The sequence below is a fragment of the Macaca thibetana genome, chromosome 3 (assembly GCF_024542745.1).
Source record: "Macaca thibetana thibetana isolate TM-01 chromosome 3, ASM2454274v1, whole genome shotgun sequence".
Lineage (NCBI taxonomy): Eukaryota > Metazoa > Chordata > Mammalia > Primates > Cercopithecidae > Macaca > Macaca thibetana.
Window position 1 is genome coordinate 9,231,693 of NC_065580.1, and position 19,949 is coordinate 9,251,641.

Consider the following 19,949-nt stretch of genomic DNA (forward strand, 5'->3'; position numbering starts at 1 on the left):
AGGTTCATCCATGCTGTAGCAGGTCTTAGAATTTCCTTCCTTCTTAAGGCTGAATATTCCATTGCATGTCTACACTACATTGTTTATCCAATCATCTGTCAATGAACAATTGGTTGCCTCCACCTTATGGTACTGTGAATCATGCTGCTGTGAGCAGGAGTGTACATATATCTGTTTGAGTGCCTGCTTTCAGCTCTTTTGGGTATATACCCACATATGGAATTGCTGGATCATATGGTCATCCTATTTTTAATTTCTTGAGGAGCTGTCATACTGTCTTCCACAGCATCTGCACCATTTCACATTCTCACCGGCTGTGCATGAGGCTTCCAGTGATGCTACATCCTTGCCAACAATTGTTATTTTCTGGTTTTTGATAGTGGCCATCCTCATGGCTTTGAGGTGGCATCTCAGAGTGATTTTGATTTGCATTTCCCTAGGCCCTGGGCTTTTAAATACCAAGCTCCACGGTCCCCTTGCAGAGAGGGGTCTTCAGGGCACATATTCAAGGTCTTCAGGGCACTCACAGACTCATGGTTGGACCTAGTGGGTTGGTGAGTAAGAGAAGTATGTGCAAAGGATTGTGGAACAAAGAGCAAGGAGCAGGGACTCACACCTGGAGGTCAGGTGGGCGTCTCTGAGGAGGCAAATTAACTTGCGAAGACTGTAAGCAACTGGGGACCAGGCTTCCAGCCAGCCAGGAAACCTGTTACACGCACAGGTGGCATTAACACACATCTGTCTCCTGGGAGAGGACAGTGCTGAGTGGCAGAGACCTGGGAAGAAGCATGAAGCCATGGAAGTTGGGCTTGGCCATCTGTTGGAAAATGTTCCCTTTCCAGACTTGATAGTGAATCATGGAGCCACAGCTAAGGGAATCTTTGTTGAAGCATGAATGTCAGCCGTGATTTAAAATAGGTAGGAATTGGCAGGCAGAATGAAGCTTCGTTTTCATAGAAAAAATATATTATGGTATCCTGAATCGAGGCACTGAGAAAGGGTGGCTGATGTCCAAGCAGGTGATGTACCAAGGAGACCAGGCGGTACAGACAGGTACAGCTCTGAGAAAACACAAGGAAGGAAAGGGGAAAGGAAGGTAGCAAAGTCTCAGGATGTGTTTATGGGGCAAGCAGATAGCAACCTGGGAAGAGGGTCAAGGCCTCACAGACTCCCATGACACTGGCCAGCCTGGGCCCAACTCTAAGCCTCAGTCTCTGAGAATTGCCTGAAAGTTGTCCTGCTGACATTGCCGTCCCCTGCACGCAGGCAAGCGGAGAGCTGTGCCATGTGGCACTGTGTTCACTGAAGCCCCTGTGTTCGCTTCCTGAGGCCTCCTTTACGAAGTGCCACACACTGCATAGCTCAAAACAGCAGAAACCTATTTCTTCACAGTCTGGAGGCTGTGAGTGTGAAATCAGGTGTTACACTCCCTCTGAAGGCTCAAGGGGAGGCTCTGTTCCAGGCCTTTCTCCTGGCCATTTCTTGACTTACAGACACATCACTTCAATCTCTACCTCCATCCTCCCATGATCTTCTTCCTGGGTCTCCTCCATTCTGGGCATGTCTGTGTCCATTCTCTTCCTATGAGGACAACAGTCATATTGGAGTATGGCCCACCTTAACGACCTCATCCTGATTATATCTGCAAAGACCCTATTTTCAAGAGGCTATATTCATAGGTTGCGGCCAGGGCTGGGACTTCAACACAACTTTTTGGACTTCTTGGGGGACACAATTCAATTCATAACAGAGATCTTGAGTAAAATACTGTGTCACAGTTGGGAGAGCAGAGGCTGAAATAAGGGCTCCTGGTATTGGGAGGGAATGGGGCAGTGCAGCTGTAATCAGAGCCCATGAGAGTGGACCTGTGGGTCTGGGCAGCTCTCACCCCAGGAGCTCTTGGATCCACCCTGTGCTATGTTTTGGAGATGTGTCATATCATACAAAAAAGCCAAAAGAGGCCGGGCACTGTGGCTCACACCTGGAATCCCAGCACTTTGGGAGGCCAAAGTGGGAGAATCACTTGAGGCCAAGAGTTCAAGGCCAGGCTGGGCAACACAGGGAGACTTCATTTCTACAAAAAAAAATTTTTAATTACCCAGGCATGGTAGCAGGCCTGTGGTCCTAGCTACTTAGGACACTGAGGTAGAAGGATCCCTTGAGCTCAGGAGTTCAAGGTTACAGTGAACCAAGATTGTGTCACTGCACTCCAGCCCAGGTGACAGAGCAAGACCTTCTTTGTCTTAAAAAAAAAAAAAAAAAAAGATAAAACATAAAAAATTTTGCTTCATGTTAGGTGATTTTTAAATGTAAATCTTTCCTACTCCTATAACAGTAAAATAGCTTTGATATGACAGTAAACAGTTGATGTTTAGGAGACTATAGGAGCAACTGGGAACTCAGCCTTTTTCCATCAAACATGACTGTTTTGTTTGGTGTTTCTGTAAATTGTGTTTATGTGTCGGGAGTGGGTGGTGTGCACACCAGGATTTACTTGTGGAGAGACATAGATGAAGGAAGGAGACAGCCTCCCGGGGAAGATGTTGCCTGTGTTGGGGAGAGGGCTTCAAGGGAAGCTGGGGTGGGGATTGGAGAGGTGGGTTGAGGGTGGGAGGGCTTCTGCTGGTATGTTCAGGGAGACAGATGGGCCGACTGAAGCGAGACAGGTTGGTGAGTGCATTCAGGGAACATGCTGGTTTCCAGTAGTGAAAGAATTTTTCTGTCCCTGGGACTCAAGAACCTTCTTGTAGTTGTTAACTCCAGGGTCCTGGGGAGGCTACCCATGCCCCACAGGGAAGAAAACCTCTTCACTCACTTATTGATCCTTGAAATGTCTTTTAACCAGAGACAAGTCTTGAATTTCACAGTCAGAAGGAGTATGTAAGACCCCCAGAAGAGGGCGCACAGCCACAGTTCCACGCTGGTGGAAGGACCAGAATCCTGTCCTCTCCTGGGAGCCCTCACCTAGGGAAAAGGATGAGTGAGTGTCGCACTGAGGCCTCACACAGTGGAGAAGCAGCAACGGAGAAGGAGGTCCCAGGAACCCTAAAGACAGAGACATTGAGATCGGGAGGGTTTGACAGAGGCTTTAGGAAACAGATTTATCCAACTGCGACAAAGGACTGAGCCTTCAGGCGTGGGATTAGGTCAGCCTCGGGGCAGGGGACATTCTTGGTCAATAGCAGGACTTTGATTTATGTAACGGGCTTATGCAATGTCATTACATAACATCATTAGGGGCATCGCAAATTGGATTCTATTTCAGGCTCTACAGGAGCCAGACCCAGGGCTCCCCTCTGGCCCAGCAAGACAGGATTCTCGCAGGCCCAGTGCCCCTTTCCTCGCTGGGATTTTCTCTCTTGAGGTTTCACTGTGGGACTTCCAGGAGACCTACAAAGGCCTCACCCTTGTCCGCCTCAGCTTCTCCCCGGAAGGGCTGTATTTTGGGTGGATGAGGCTCTCTTCAGAGTAGGCTGTGTCCTCAGGATCCTTTCTCCAGAATGATGGAGCTTGCCTCTTAGCATGCTCATCCTTTGCAGATGCCTGCCCTGCTGCCCCCGCTGCCCCTGACCCTTCCGGTATCGTCCACCCAAGCCCAGGCCAGTGGGCAACCTTCTCCTATCGGGTCCCGCTCTGACTTCTCCCCAACTCCCGCTTCCCCGTCTATCCTCCAACTGTCAGGCTGATCTTCCTTGTATCTTATTACGCCCCAGCTTGGAAACTTCTGCTCATCTGAATATCCAGAGGCCTTAGTGGTTGACACATTGTGCCACATTGTGCTGTGTGTACCTCTGGGGGTGGCAAGCTTCCCTGGCACAGAGCACGGTGCCCACCTAGCCAGTGTGCAATATATGTCTGTTCTAACTCAAGGCTCTGTACAGTTGGCCCTAACAAACTTTTGAAACTTATTTTCCAAACCTCCTGGGTACACATCCTCCCTTACACCAAGCAGTCTTGTTCCTGTCTCCAGGCCCTGTGGTCCTTCCTGCCTCCTGCCCTGGCCTCCCTGGGCTTCACCATCATGAAGTGCCCACTGCCCTGACTTCCCTTTTAAATCCTACCTATTTTTCGAGCACAGATGGGAACCACCTCCTGGGGGTGTCCTTCCCCAGTAATCCCAGCACACAACAATCTCCTCCTTTAAGCTGCCATGGCTCCTCTGCTTCCCACCTTACCAGATGTCACCTGCAGTTGTTGGGTGTGTCTGTGTGTGCCTAAAATGTGTGAGGTGTCTGTGTGTGCCTAAAATGTGTGAGTGCCTCCTGTGACTGAGGCTACTACTTAATTCTCCTAAGCTCCCTTTGGTACGGGGTTGCTGTCCTCACAAATGGGTTTAGAAAGGTTACGCCCTTGTAGGAGCCTCATATCTCCAGACCCACTGGGAACATCTTGAGGGCAAAAGTTGTGTTTTTTTGTCTTGGTATTTCCAGGGCCTGGCACATTTGAGCAATCACAACACGTATGTTGAATTGTACAGTTGGAAGAGGAGCATTTACAAGGCCTACCCATCTCAAAATCTCTCCCCTACCAGGTAATCTGAGTGCCTAAAATCCACCCCTGCCGAGTTATAGCTGTGGACTAAGACAGGGTGACAGCAAATACAAATCCCAAAGTTAATAAATTCAGCTATCTATTTTTTCATGTGGCTGCTGAGATGGTTAAAGCTAAACTTACTGCTCAAATGCAATCATGTGAGTTAGATATCTGGTATGTTTCACGTACTCTGCATCTCCCATTTAAAGCCTCACTGTAATATACCACCTTTGTTGGCCGTTACTGCAAAGTAGATGTATTAGATGAGAACAGAGCTACACGAACTAAGAGAGCTGAGAACCACACTCAGGAAAGCAGACAGAAAGGGGAAAGCGGGAATGTTAGTGTTGGAGAGGCCTGAGAATTTTCTAGATCGATGGTTCCTAACCTTTAGCAAACCACCAAGTACTTAGTTGTTTAAAACTCCCTTCAGAGTAATGTGCACAAAAATAATGATTTTCACATAATTTTAGAGGGTATGTGGTGGACACCCTCTTTAAGTCCCTCCATGGGTCCCCGTAGTCCCCAGAGCTGGTTTAAGAACCTCTGCTCTCATCCTGCATGAGAGGACAGAGGCCTGGAGGAGAGAGATTCTGCTGGGGCCTGAAGGGTGGGAGGGAGGGAAAGAGGAAATCCATGATTTCACAGGGCAGGCCCTGCTGGCTGGTTTCCGGTTCTCCTTGTCATCCTGTGCTGGGCTACCCCTGGCACAGGAAAAGCCTATGTGGCCAGAGGAACCTGCTTCCCCTCCACCCAGCTCTGCATGCCCCTCCCTGCTCAGCGGGCTGGGGACGGTGGGGGTCCCAGGGTCCCACAGCTAAGGTGGGCTCACATTCTGGGACCAGATCAGGACTCACAATTACCCCACAGGAGCCTTCCACCAGTCCCCCTCCCTAACCCAGATGGAAGCACACTCACCTAGCTGGGCTGGAGGCAGATGACACACCTAGGGGCCTGCCTGGGGCCTGGGTTGGGAGCAGAAGCCCCAGCTCTGCACTCTGAGAGCTGTTCCTGAGTTATCCCCCGCCCCCACCCCCTGTGCAAACGATGCTAATAAGAAGCTTTTCATTTTGCAGCTGCAGCAGCACAGCGTGCACACACTTGTCTCATTTTGCTGTTTCAGGAAAGAAACAAAGCAGAGCTAGCTCACCCCTCACCCCCACTTCTATTCTCAGTCAAGGTCACAGCTTCTCCTCAGCCCTGATTGGCAGCAGCCTTCTGATGGCCAATGCTGGTGATCAGCAGTAAGGCTTCAGAGAGGGGCCTTCTGAGCTTTCTGCAGCTCTGTGAGGAGATGTCCGAAGGGAAACATTGCAGAGTCGAACAAGGGGAGAGTCCAGAGATGAGAATTATCTATTATTATTATTATTTTTTGAGATAGAGTCGCACTCTGTCGCCCAAGCTGGAGTGCAATGGCACAATCTTGGCTCACTGCAACCTCTGCCTCCTGGGTTCAAGTGATTCTCCTGCCTCAGCCTCCTGGGTAGCTGGGATTACAGGCACCTGCTGCCATGCCTAGCTATTTTTTTTTTTTTTTCGTATTTTTAGTAGAGACAGGGTTTTACCATGTTGGCCAGGCTGGTCTTGACCTCTTGACCTCAAGTGATCTGTCTGCCTTGGCCTCCCAAAGTGCTGAGATTACAGGCCTGAGTCACTGTGCCCAGCTGAAAATTATCTATTTTAAAACAAGTAGGTATTTAGGCACTTGAGAATACCCAGGGGAAAAATCTCATATTGCTGCAGGCATCTGCCTTTTGCAAATATTGCTTGTAAATTAAATGAGCTGGCCTTGGGAAGTGGCAAGAAACAACTTTATTTTCTTCTTTCATCGTCACATTCAAACCCATTCTGTTATATCTGCCTTCTTTGCTATATCACTTTTTTATTGTGTGTAACAAATCACTCCAAAATTGAATCACTTAAAACAACCCTTTATTTGCTTATAGTTCTGTGGGTTAGCAATTTGGACTGGGTTCAGCAGAGTGGTTTTTGGCTGGTCTTACCGGGGTTCCTCCTTGCAGGTACAGTTACCTTGTGGCTCTTGTGGTTCAACTGGATCTGGGTGGTCCAAAATGGTCCTGTTCCCATGTCCAGTGGTTGGTGCTAGCTATTGGCTGGGCCTCTTTCTCCTCATCCAGGAGGCTGACCTGGGCCTCCAACATGCCAGCTCTGTATTCCAAGAGGGCTGGTGCAGAATCTGTAAGGGCTTCCTGAAGCCATGGCTGCAGCACTCACACAATGTCAGTTCAGCCATATTCTCTTGATCAAATCAAGTTACAAAGCCCCCCAAGGTTTAAGAGATGGAAAAACAGTTTTTGGTGGGAACAGCAGTGAAAACCCATGGCACAGTAGTGAGTGTACAGGGGCAGGAGAAGTTCTGGTCACAACCACTACTGGACCATATGTTAGGTGGATCCTAATATATCTTGGATATTAGAATAGTCTCATAGTCTCATTTTCAGTTACTAAAAAGTCTAGCACCATCTAACCCACAACTTCTATATCTCATCCACTCTGAAGCATCTCTCCAATCTCACTGGGGACTACTGTGATGGGAAAAGGGGCCCAGGTCTCAATGATCTCCATCTTGTTCTTCCACTGCTCTTCCTCACACGCTGGGCCCCAGTTGGCTCCCCCAAGGGGATGACAGGAAGGAGGGGAAGGATAATGTGTCCCATCTGACCAGTGTTGTTTTCACCCAGCCCAGGTGTCCTCTGTGTGGGAGGATGCTGCTGGAATATTGACTTTGTCTCTCATGAGGTGCTTTGCTGAGTTCTTCTAAGTCACTTGCTCCCTGTGTGGGGCCATGTGAGGCTTCACTGTTCCCTAATGAGGGCAATGCACCCTCTAAGTGACCACCCTTTGGCTTCTGCTCTGCTGTGTACCCCACACAACTGCTTTCTTCTAGGGTTACTTATCAGATGCTCTGTTTTCTCCCCTGCTTCTCTGTGCCTTCATTCCCTCCTTCTCTGTGGACCAGCTTTCCTGCTTCTTCACTCATAGAGTACGGCAAAGGTAGCCTCTCCACGGCTTCCACATTGATCAGTTACTGGTGTAGTCATTCAAACGATTGACTGACTTTCTCAATTCCAGACTCCTGAAAGAAAGAATCTGGCTAAGCTAAGGTCAAGTTGATCCCAGGGCTGTTCAGCTATGATCATTGTCCTATGGATGTCATGTCCCACCCGTTTATGGAAGAAATGGCAGTTCCCAGGGAAATGCTGGCCACCACGCTGGACAGTCAGGCCCAAGTATCTACTGCAGTGGGCACAATAGCTAGAGAGTGTCCTATGTTAGCAACTGTTATATTGACAGTTCAAGAGGACCATCAGATTTATTAACTATAAACTCATGGGTGGTCACTTAGAAAGCTGCTTCAGTAGAATGATGGTGGCAAAAGTTAGATTGCGAATGTCTGAAGGGTGAATTGGAGTGATGAAATGGAGGCAAGATGTGTAGAACCATTTGGAACAGATATCTAATTTTATGTAGTCAGTGCTGCTGTTTTCTTAAAAAAAAAAAAAAAAAAGTATCTTCTCCTTCTTCTTGGTGAGATGCAGCTGCCGTGTTTCTGCATGGTCCCGGCCCTGGCACCAGGTGATTGGTCCAGGAGAGGGAACCTAGCCCAAGCTAGGCCAGTTGGCGCCCTTCCCCAGGATTTTGAACTTTGGACCAGTGACCGTGTGAGTCAGACCCTCTTGGGTAACAAAAGCTATAGGAAGTAACACATGGCCATATTTCCATAGGCCATATTTCTTATCATGTGAATGAGACTGGTTTTCAGTGAGGAAGAATGGAGGTGACCCCAGAGTAAAGTAGGAATGAGGAGCGAAGATCTTTGTATCAGATAAGCCACAGACTCTTGGATTTCCATAGGCCAAACTGTATCCCTTGTTTCTGTGGCAACCATGAAGATGCGCCCTTGGATTTCCCTTCCAAACCCAATGCTGCTCCTCTGTCAGGAGGATGGTGAGCTGACAGCTGGCTGCTGTCAGTGCATCCAGGTTCCACTTCAGCTTGTGAGCCAAGGCCATGCTCCTCCCAGGAAGTCCCCAGCCAGTGACCACGCCAGGCTATTTCTACCCAAAGTGGAAGTCATCTAATAAGCCAGCGAATAAGCTCTCTGGGCCAGAGCTCTCTGTTGGGGTGTCTGAGACTTTGTGCATCGGGGTCTGAGGCTCCAACTGCACAATCCTGTTCCCCCCGCCCCCAGCTCTCTTTGCAGAGGGGTCGGATGCTCATCGTGCCTGAGACTGCTATCTCTTTTTCACATCTCATGGGAGCTATACTTCCCAATAAATCTCTTATCCCTGTAATTTTGCCTGCTTCTTGAAGCAATCATTCCCATGACTTCATTGAACCAATATATTTCTTTTTTTTCTTTTCTTTCTTTTTTTTTTTTTTTTTTTTTTTTTTTTTTTTGAGACAAGGTCTTTCTTTGTCACCCAGGCTGGCGTGCAGTTGCGTGATCTTGGCTCACTGCAACCTCTGCCTCCCGGGTTCAAGTGATTCTCATGCTTCAGCCTCCCAAGTAGCTGCGACTACAGGTGCGTACCACTATGCCCGGCTAATTTTTGTATTTTCAGTAGAGATGGAATTTTACCATGTTGGCCAGGCTGGTCTTGAACTCCTGATCTCAAGTGATCCACCTGCCTTGGCCTCCCAAAGTGCTGGGATTACAGGTGTGAGCTACCATGCCTGGCCTATTTCTCCTTTTGTCTTGGCTAGTTGAGTTGAGCTTCTGTGACAGGTAAATTTATGTGTAAACTTCACTGGGCCAAGGGATGTCCAGATAGTTGGTAAAAGATCACTTCTGGGTGTGTGTGAGGGTGTTCCTGAGAGAGACTGGCATTTCAGTCAGTCAACTGAAAGAAAATCTGCCCTCACCAAAGCGAGTGGGCACCATCCAATCCATTGAAGGCCCTGCTAGAACAAAAAGGCAGAGGAAAAGTGAATTTGCTTTCTGTTCTAGAGCTGGGACATCATCTTTTGCTCTCAGACATCAGAGCTTCTGTTCTCAGGCTGATTCTGGGGTTTACACTAATGTTGGTTGCTCCCCTCCCCTTACTGTTCTCAGGGCTTTGACCTCAGACTGTTCTCAGGGCTTTGACCTGATTCTGGTCGGGTGCAGGGCTCCCAAGAGGCTCAAACTCTTGAAAGTTTTCAACTGGAATCAAGGTTATTAATCACCCCCATCCCCACCCAACACCCAGATGATGGCTGTCCCCAAAGATAGCAATAGTCTGAACAATCTCTAATTCTTGACCACTAAAGGAAAAGACAGTAGCAGCAGGCAGTCCTAGAAGTTTATTCTTCAAACTCACCCTCCAGAACTCATCCTCCAAACCACTGGAGCCTGTTCCAGGCAGATGCCAGGGAGCTGTGCTTCATTCTTGACTTGGAAAGATGAGTTCTGATGGGTTGGGCTCCAGCAGCAGCAGCAAGCAATGGAGACAGAGAACCGCCCTGGGATCAGAGCCCGCTAATAATGAGGTGCCGCAGCCTAACTGGATATGATTCAATTTGCCTTCAACATAGACGAGAACATGTGACTGGAAGACATCTATACAAGGATGGAGAAACATTTCCCCTAATTGAAGGTCACTCCACATCAGGCTGGAAGTATTTCATCTGCCAAGTCTCCTCCCATGTTTTTAGTGAAATATCCACCAATGGCAAGGTCTTCTTCTGGGCCATCTGCTTCAATGCCAGTGGCTACTTGGAGGGTGCCCCAGGCATTTAAATAGCAGGGATGACCCACTTCAGAACTTTTCAGGAATCTGTGCATCCAACTTGGACTCCCTGATGTCCACTCACACCTTGGCCCACTTAATTCCCCGTGAACAGGCCTTGGTGTTGCAGCCCTCAGTGAAGATCCAACTTTCCCTACACCCATAAACTAATGAGCTCAGATTCAGTCATCACAGCCAGAGAGTCCACAAGCCCCCAGGTGATCCTAGCTGAGGAAGGAGCAACCCCTTTTCCTGCTTCAGGACTGGACAAAAGCATAAACTTCTCTTACAGGAATCCAACCAGGGGAGGTAGTGCCTCTCCTGGAGGCCATCAAATTGGAGTAACCACCTTGCAAAGATGCATCTTCCCATCCCAGATCTCCAAGAGGAATCAGTCCACCCTGGAAGGACTTGTCCCAGCCTCTCATTTCAAGGACCAAGACCTCTTATACTGGGTTTACATCCCCAACCCAGGAGTCTTTGAAATACTGATGGTTAGCAGAGGGAGAGAGGGAAGAAAGTCAGGGCTGGTAGAAACAGATCTTGTTTTCTCCTGGCCTGAAAGAGCCCAACCTACAATTCTCAGGGCCTCAGCACCTCCAGACAAGGTTTTGGAACCCACCTCCAAGCTTAGCTTCTCCCAGCAGGAGGAACCCTTTTAGACATTCATTAAGGAGGTGTCCAGGAAGCTGCTCAATTCCTCCATCCCAAGCAAAGCCGTCTTCTCCATGATCCTGGACTCCCGGGGCTCATACTCCAGCCCAGTCATGAGGATTTCAGCCCAGTATGAGCCCCCAGAGTGCCTCTGGCCTCTTGCCAGACTTCCCAGGTTGACAGATCTCAGCATCACTCCACTGAAGTGGTCCTCTCTTTGACTAGACCCACTAGCCCCTCAACAGAGAGCCCTTGACCTTGCCTCTAACCCCTTCAGCCAAAGCTGAGACTAGAGTGAGGAAAGCAAGGTGCCAGGGCACAGAATTTAAGGAGATGCTCTTTCCCAAGGCTGTGTGAGTGACTTGGCAACTGTTCCCATTATTTCTAGAAATCTAAAGCCACGCTTTCCTGAGTTACAGGTTTCTGGCCTTGAGCTAGCCCCTAACAGAAGGTCGGGCTCTGGATCTGATCAATAAGAGTGTCACCAAGACTCTGCTGGAAAGCTGTTCCCCTGCCTGGGGGACTGACCGTGGCTGAAGCAGCTGTCCCCACCCAGCCCTGCCCTTCCCTTGCTGCTCACAATGCTCAATATTTGGAGCACTTGGGTGGCTATGCAGTCCTAGGAGCAGTGCAGCCCTGCATCCTCTGGGAGAACAGCAGCCAGGGCACCAGTTGACTCCTCGTGGTGTCACCTTTCCTGCCTATGCCAAGACAGGAAGTCACCCTGAATTGCCACTGGGCCTTGGCAAGCAGCAAGACCCGGCCCTAAGTCTTTGCCCCGCCTTGAGCACCCCAAGAGGCTCTGATTCCTCTATGCTCCCTGCCAGGAATGAAGGGATAGAAACCACAGAGCAAGACTGAGAGGGGGGAGGGACCAGCTCTCTCTTCCCTACTCTGTTGACTGCCCAATTGCCCATGTAAATAGTGGACATTCTCCAAATTATCCTTTCACATAAACTTACTTTCCTTTCTTAGATCCTTGTGTCAGGACTGCCACTAGGTGGATGGGGTGACAAGGGGTTTTGGTTACTTCTGCACCTTGCTTTTATTTTTTAATTTAATTTTATTTTTTTGTAGAGATGGGGTCTTGCTATGTTGCCCAGGTTGGTCTTGAACTTCTGTCTCAAGCAATGCTCCTTCCTCAGCCTCCCAAAGTGCTAGGATTACAGGCTTGAGCCACCATGACTAGCCTGGCACCTTGCTTTCAGATCCTGGAGGACAGAAGGGCTGCAGGCACAGTTTCTTCCAGGGGAGGGACCCAGTTCCTGGTGTCTTCACTACAGATGCACAGACAGGGAGATCTGCAGGTTGGGCCGTGTCCCTCTTACTGTCTCCCCACCTGTTCATGTTTCCACGTCAGCTTTCCTGCCTGAAGAAATTCTGGTCAAATGTCTCTCAGAGATGGACTGAGAGTTGAATTCGGGTGGGAAGTAGCAGATGGGCCAAGAGTGTGAGTTCTCTGGTGCACCTGATTAGATGTTTCTCTCATTGAGTCCCTCATTCATGCCAGGGAGATGAGCAGCAATAGAGAAGGCCCAGATCTGGCCCTCAGCTGACCACATGCACACAAGTCAGCCCAGGATGCTACTGTAAATCTCTGCCAATAAAATCCAGGGTGCAATGCTGGGAAATAATGGGGTGTCAAAAGTTTTTATGGGAAAAAGTTATTGGGTCAATGATAAATGTTTTTACTGCCTAGACTCCAGGTCTGCATTTATTCTTATACCAAGTTGCAACATGCACCAACTCAGATATTGTGAGACTATATGAGACTCTGAGGAAAACAAGTACATATTATAGCTAGAGAGACCAGCAGAATGCTCAGGGGTGACTTGTCTACCCTCCCCCTCACCATGTTGAGTAGTTGACTGACTGATCTAAGCTTCAATTTCTTCCTCTGCAAAATCAAGATAAAATTATACTTCATTTGGTTGGTGCTAGAATAAAGTGAAATAATGCATAATAATGCAATAATATGGCATAGTGTCTGGCACATTCTGAATGTAAATATTAGATAAAGTCAGTTGAAAAACACTAAATCTTATAATATAAAAGCAGTCAAGGGCGGGACTGTTCTCAAATCTTTCCAACATAGGTCCTTATTAAATATCATTCTTGTGACTAGCATATAATAAATTCTCAGTAAGTGTTAGTTGCTGTTGCTGTAGTTAGTAAACAGAACAGGTCAGGCAACGTTGGGTCAAGTTAGGGACTTGCCACTGCCAGGGAGATGTAAGGGATCTGGCACAAAGTCAAGCCAATGTCAAGGAAACATTCCCGGAAAATACATGAAGTTTGTTTTAAGAGTCTAAATGAGAATATGGTCTCTCTCTCCAAATATTTGCATGCATTGGCACAAAACTTCAACATTTTCCAATTATGCTTTCAATGGTCTTATTTGAGCCACACATTCGAAAGATTCCTTTCTTTCTTTCTTTCTTTCTTTCTTTCTTTCTTTCTTTCTTTCTTTCTTTCTTTCTCTCTTTCTCTCTTTCTCTCTTTCTCTCTTTCTCTCTTTTCTCTCTTTCCCCCTTTCTCCCTTTCTTCCTTTCTTCTTTTTTGTGACGGAGTTTCGTTCTTGTTGCCCAGGCTGGAGTGCAGTGGTGCGATCTCGGCTCACTGCAGCCTCCACCTCCCAGGTTCAAGCGATTCTCCTGCCTCAGCCTCCCCAATAGCTGGGATTACAGGCATGTGCCACCACACCCAGCTAATTTTTGTATTTTTAGTAGAGACGGGGTTCCACCATGTTGGCCAGGCTGGACTTGAACTCCTGACCTCAAGTGATCCACCCGCTTTGGTCTCACAAAGTGCTGGGATTATAGGCGTGAGCCACCGCGCCCGGCCACAATATTTTCAGGGTACAAGTTCATCTTGGCCAGGCATGAGGGCTCACACCCGTAATCCCAGCACTTTGGGAGGCCAACGTGGAAGGATCGCTTGAGCCCAGAAGTTCGAGACAGACCTGAGCAACATAGCAAGACCCTGTCTCTAAAAACAAACAAACAAACAAAACAAAACAAAAACCCAGCTGTGCGTGGTGGTGCATACCTGTAATCCCAGCTACTCGGGAGGCTGAGGTGGGAGGATTGCTTGAACCCAGGAGTTCAAGGCTGCAGTGATGTATGACCATGTAACTGCACTCCAGCGTGGGTGACAGAGTGAGACCCTGTCTCAAAAAAAAGAAAAAAAAAAATCTCACATCAGACCTGACAGGTATATGAAGTCCTAAATTGGGGTGTGATGTTAAAGTTCACCTGGCTCTCATCATTCACTCCCTCCAAGCAGGAGTCCCTTCCACAGCCCCACAGGTGATGTCCTCATCCGAACCCAGCACCGCTGCCCGTGGCTGCCTCCCTGGAAGGCTGCTCCAGGATTAGGCACAGATCGATTCTCTCTGCAGTAGGGAACCTCTGAAGGAGGCTGCCCTTCCCCCACCACCCAGCCAGGTGGCTGCAGAACCAAGCTCTCCTCTAGGAAGAAAGCTGGTGGCAAGGGGTCTTTTCACCCTCTGTCCAGTAACACACACAAGGTGGCTTCACATACAAGGCAGCGTGGGATCTCTGAGAAAGCCCTTCAGGTAATGTTCGGGAGTAGAAAGGTAGCCTTCATGGCTTCTGTTTTCCTTTCAACACCCTACGGGGACCAGCTGTAGTCCTGAACTGTCATTGTCTCTCTTTCCCGGCAGATGGCGCCGAGGCGCTGGAACGGAAGCCCCTTTCCTTGACTAGCTCTCCCCTCTGAAATAGGGATTCCAGAAATGCGGGTTCCTTCCTCTCTGCCCTAGGTCCGGCAGAGCAGGTGGTCTCAGCGTGGTTTGATGGACTCAGTGTGGTTTGATAGTCATTCCAGATTCAGAACAGCCTCCTGTTCTGCTCACAGCAGCCTCAAAGTCGATCGAAAGTTTCCGGCAAAATACAAATTATTTCCTGGAAGGGGGTGAGAGAATGGATTAATTTACTTAGTTTCCTAGTTGAGAATTTCCCAAGGGACTGGGACTCAGAGCAGATGTTTCATTATTGGTGGGGAGGGGAGGTAAAGAAAAGTCTGGCTCGATTATTCTCAGCTGCGACCCAGGACTCTGGAGCGGCTTCCACACACCCACAGCTCCTTCCGGAGACCTCCGCCCGCTTATCTTTGGGGACCTGTGGTCCCTCCCTAGCCCCACTGTTCTGGCGAACTGCGGCCGCCTGATGCAGTGCCACCAGCCTGCTGAGGGCTACGGTGGCTTCTCCAGGGCTCCGGGCACTCCGGAATCTGCCGTGAAATAAATGCATGCTGCCCGTGGAAGGCAGATAGATACAGAAGTTCTCTGTGGTTAGCAGGGGGAATGGCTGGGAGGCAGCAGTGGCAAACTCTGATTGTTCTACAGTTTTGCCACCAAGAATAGTTCTCAATACTGGCTGCATGGCAGAATCTCCAGCAATTTAAAAATATACCAATCGAATGTGTACTTTTTTTGTATATTGTATATTAATAAAAAGTTTATACACGCATACATATGGCTAGATAGATGATAGATGCCAACTCCATCTATCAAGCATCTCATTCTCCATGAATAAGAATCTGTGTAGGTGGGGCCTAAACCTGATTTTTTTTTTTTTTTTTTGAGAGGGAATCTCGCTCTGTCGCTCAGGTGGGAGTGCAGTGGCGCAATCTCGGCTCACTGCAAGCTCCACCTCCTGGGTTAATGCCATTCTCCTGCCTCAGCCTCCCGAGTAGCTGGGACTACAGGTGCCCGCCACCACGCCTGGCTAATTTTTTGTATTTTTAGTAGAGACAGGGTTTCACCGTATTAGTCAAGATGGTCTGGATCTTCTGACCTCGTGATCCGCCTACCTCGGCCTCCCAAAGTGCTGGGATTACAGGCGTGAGCCACCACGCCCAGTCAAACCTGATTTTTTAAACCTTTCTCAAGTGACCCCAATTTGCACTCAAGGAAGAGAACTGTTGCTCTATGAACTTCTCCATCATCTTAAAGGTCCAAGTCCAGATCACCACCAAGCCAGAATCACTTTTAAAAATTTTAAATGGAGGGGATGAAGGAGTGTCTGAGGACATTCAGGGTTGACAGAGATGCCCTAGGGCAATGCTCTGTCTTCTATAACAATGTATGACTGGCCTGTTAACACAGGGGAAACTGAGGCACGGTGCTAAGCCTGAGGTGTTGATGGTGGTTCTAATAGAAACCAGCTCATGGTTTCTATTAGAATCCAAGGGTCCAATAAACACTTGGAAAATTTCCATGAATTTATTCCAACACCTTCACTCTCTTTTTTTTTTTCTTTGAGACAGTCACACTCTGTCGCCTGGCTGGAGTGCAGTGGCACAATCACGGCTCGCTGCAACCTCCGCCTCCTAGGTTCAAGCGATTCTCCTGCCTCAGTCTCCCAAGTAGCTGGGATTACAGATGCACACCACCACGCCCAGCTAATTTTTTGTATTTTTAATAGAGATGGAGTTTCACCATGTTGGCCAGGCTGCTCTCAAAATCTTTGCCTCAAGTGATCCACCCACCTCAGCCTTCCAAAGTGCTGAGATTACAGGTGTGACCCACTGCGCCCAGCCCACTCTCTGTCTTAAACCCAAGTAAGAGTGTTATTCAGAGATTCAATCCAGGTTTATTGAACCCCCACTATGTAGCTGATCCAGTGTTGATGCCAGAGATACCATATATATTTGCCTCATTCACAGAGCTTACAACCAGGGCTGGTAGGTGTGAGGGGCAGACATTCAACAAAGTAACACACAAATAGTTGCTGCAGGTTACTAATTTTTATAACCATCTATTTATTTCTTCCTCCCTGATTTGCCTCAGACACTGACGAATCTAATGTGAAGGTCCAATGTTCAGTGTGCCTCTTGCCCTGCATGTTTTGGGGCCTCCCTTAGCTCTGAAGCCAGAGAATTGCAGCTCAAACTCACCTAGCAACTGTGTAGCTTTGAGCAAGTTTCTTAACTTCTGTGCTTCAAGGAAATCACAAAAAGTGCTCAATACTTCCCTCCACATAAATCTTTTTGATTAGCCCAGATTGATTCCTGGGCTCTTGAGCTTTTTGTACTACAAATAAAATCTTTAAAGTAGTATTTTCTAACTGTTGGCTGTTGGTATATGTAAATATAACTTAGTTTTGGTATACTGGTTTTTAACACTTCAATATGTCACCATTAAGTGTATTAGCTATTGATATGGTTTGGCTGTGTCCCCACCCAAATCTCATCTTGAATTGTAGCTCCCATAATCCCCACGTCATGGGAGAGACGCAGTGGGAGGGAATTGAATCATGGGGGTGGGTTTTTCCCTTGCTTTTCTCATGATAGTGAATAAGTCTCATGAGATCTGATGGTTTTACAGAGGGCAGTTCCCCTACAGTCTCTTGCCTGCCACCATGTAAAACATGCCTTTGCTCCTCCTTCACCTTCTGCCATGACTGTGAGGCCTCCTCAGCCATGTGGAACTGTGAGTCCATTAAACCTCTTTTCTTTAAAATTACTCAGTTCCGGGTATGTCTTTATTAGCAGCATGAGAACAGGCTAATACAGCTATCATCTTTTTTTTTTTTTTTTGGTATATAATCTCCATCAAATTAAGAAATTTCCTTTCTCGTCCCAGTTCACTTAGAATATTGATGGGTGCTGGCTCTTATCAAATGATCTTTCTGCAGCTATTGAGATGATCATGTGAATTTTCCCATTTAATCTATTATTGTGGGTTACCACTGGTGATTTTCAAATGTTGAAACCATTCTTGATCTAAAAGATGAAGCTAACTGGGTAATGATGTTTTACTCAGTAAAACATGTTGTATATTGCTAGATTCTCTTTGGCTAATATTTTCTTGAGTATTTTTCCTATGTACATTTTTTGAGATTAGCCTGTAATTTTGTTCTCTTGTACTGTCCTCAAGTTTTGGAAATTTCAAGATTATGCCACTCTCATAAAATGAGTCAGAGAGTGTCCCATATTTTTCCATTCTCTGGAATAGTTTGTATATTACTGAAATAATTTCCTTTTTAAATGTGAGCTAGAACTTACCAGTGAGGCCTTTTGGAACTACAGTTTCTTTTCTTTTTTTTTTTTCTTTTCTTTTTTTAGATGGAGTTTTGCTCTTGTTGCCCAGGCTGGAATGCAGTGGCGTGATCTTGGTTCTCTGCAAACTCCACCTCCCGGGTTCAAGTGGTTCTCCTGCCTCAGTCTCCCAGGTAGCTGGGATTACAGGCGTATGCCACCACGCCTGGCTAATTTTTTGTATTTTTTAGTAGAGACAATGTTTCACCATGTTGGCCAGGATGGTCTCGAACTTGTGACCTCAGGCAATCTGCCCGCCTTGGCCTCCCAAAGTGCTGGGATTACAGGCCTGAGCCACGATGCCTGGCCCTACAGTTTCTCTTGTAAGATGTTTGATCACTGATGCATTTTTTTCCCAATGGTATGGGACTATTCAGGTTTTTTGGTTTGTTTTCTTTGGAGTTTAAGTTGCATTCTTGTGGGAGTTATTTTCAAAATTTTGGTGAAAAGTTGCTGATAATATCATTTTATTGTCTTTCTGTAGCCTGCAGCATCTGCGGTACTGTCACCTTTTTCATTTCTGAGACTGGTTATTTGTGCTTTCTTTTTTCATTGATGAATTTCATCACAGGCTAGTAGTCAATGTTATTAGCTTTGTAAAGAAATGATTTTTGACTGTTGATTATATCATTTATATGTATGCTATTTCAGTAATTTCTGCTCTGATTTTTGTGTGCCCTTTTAAACTTTTCTTTGGATTTCCTTTGCTGTTCTGTTTGTTTCTCCTTGTGAATTCTGTCCTTCCTTTTCCACATACTCACTTATGTCTATACATTTCTAAGTACTGATATTGCTTTATGCTACACATTTTGATATGGTACTTTCTTTCTTTTTCTTTTTCTTTTTTTTCTTTTTCTTTTTCTTTTTTTTTTTTTTTTTTTGAGACGGGGTTTCACTCTATCACCCAGGCTGGAGTGCAGTGGCACGGTCTCAGCTCACTGCAACCTCCACCTCCTGGGCTCGAGTGATTCTCCCACCTCAGCCTCCTGCGTAGCTGGGACTACAGGCATATGCCACCACGCCTGGCTAATGTGTGTGTGCGTGTGTGTGTGTGTATTTTTTTTTTCCAGTAGAGATGGGGTTTTACCATGTTGTCCAGGCTAGTCTCGAACTCCTGGACTCAAGTGATCTGCCTGCCTCAGCCTCTCAAAGTTTTGTGTGAGCCGCCACGCCTGGACTGTGGTACTTTCTTAATAGTGGGAAACATTTCTAATCTCCATTATGATTTCTTCATTGACACGTGTGTTATTTTAGCAGCATAATTCTCATTTTTGAATATAAGAATTTCTGGTTATTATTTAATTCTAGCTTAAAAGGTTAAGGTATTGTCAGAGAACATACCCTATACAATTTCAATATTTTATTTAAACTTACCATAGGGCTTAATATATGGTCAATTTTCATAAATGTCCTGTGTATGCTTGAAAAGAATGTATACTAAGTAGTCCTATGGCACAGTTTTTGTTTGAGATGGAGTTTCACTCTTTACGCAGGCTGCAGTGCTGTGGCATGACCTCAGCTCGCTGCAACCTCTGCCTCCTGGGTTCAAGCGATTCTCGTCTCAGCCTCCCAAGTAGCTGGGATTACAGGTGCATGCTACCATGCCCGGCTAATTTTTGTATTTTTTGTAGAGATGGGGTTTCACCATGTTGGCCAGGCTGGTCTCGAACTCCTGGCCTCAAGTGATCCATCTGCCCCAGCCTCCCAAAGTGCTGGGATTACAGGTGTGAGCCACCGCGCCTGGCCCCATGGTGTACTATTCTATATGGGCATCAATCAGGCCAGTTTTGTTAAGGAGCCCTTTCAAATCTTCTACATCACTCCCGATTTGTTCTATCAATTTCTGAGAAAGATATGCTAAAACCTCCCAAATTTGTGTTTCTCTTCTTAGTTCTTTACATTTTGAGGCCAGCAGAGGAAAAAATGGAACGATTTTTTTTAACCCACAACAGTGTTGATACAAAA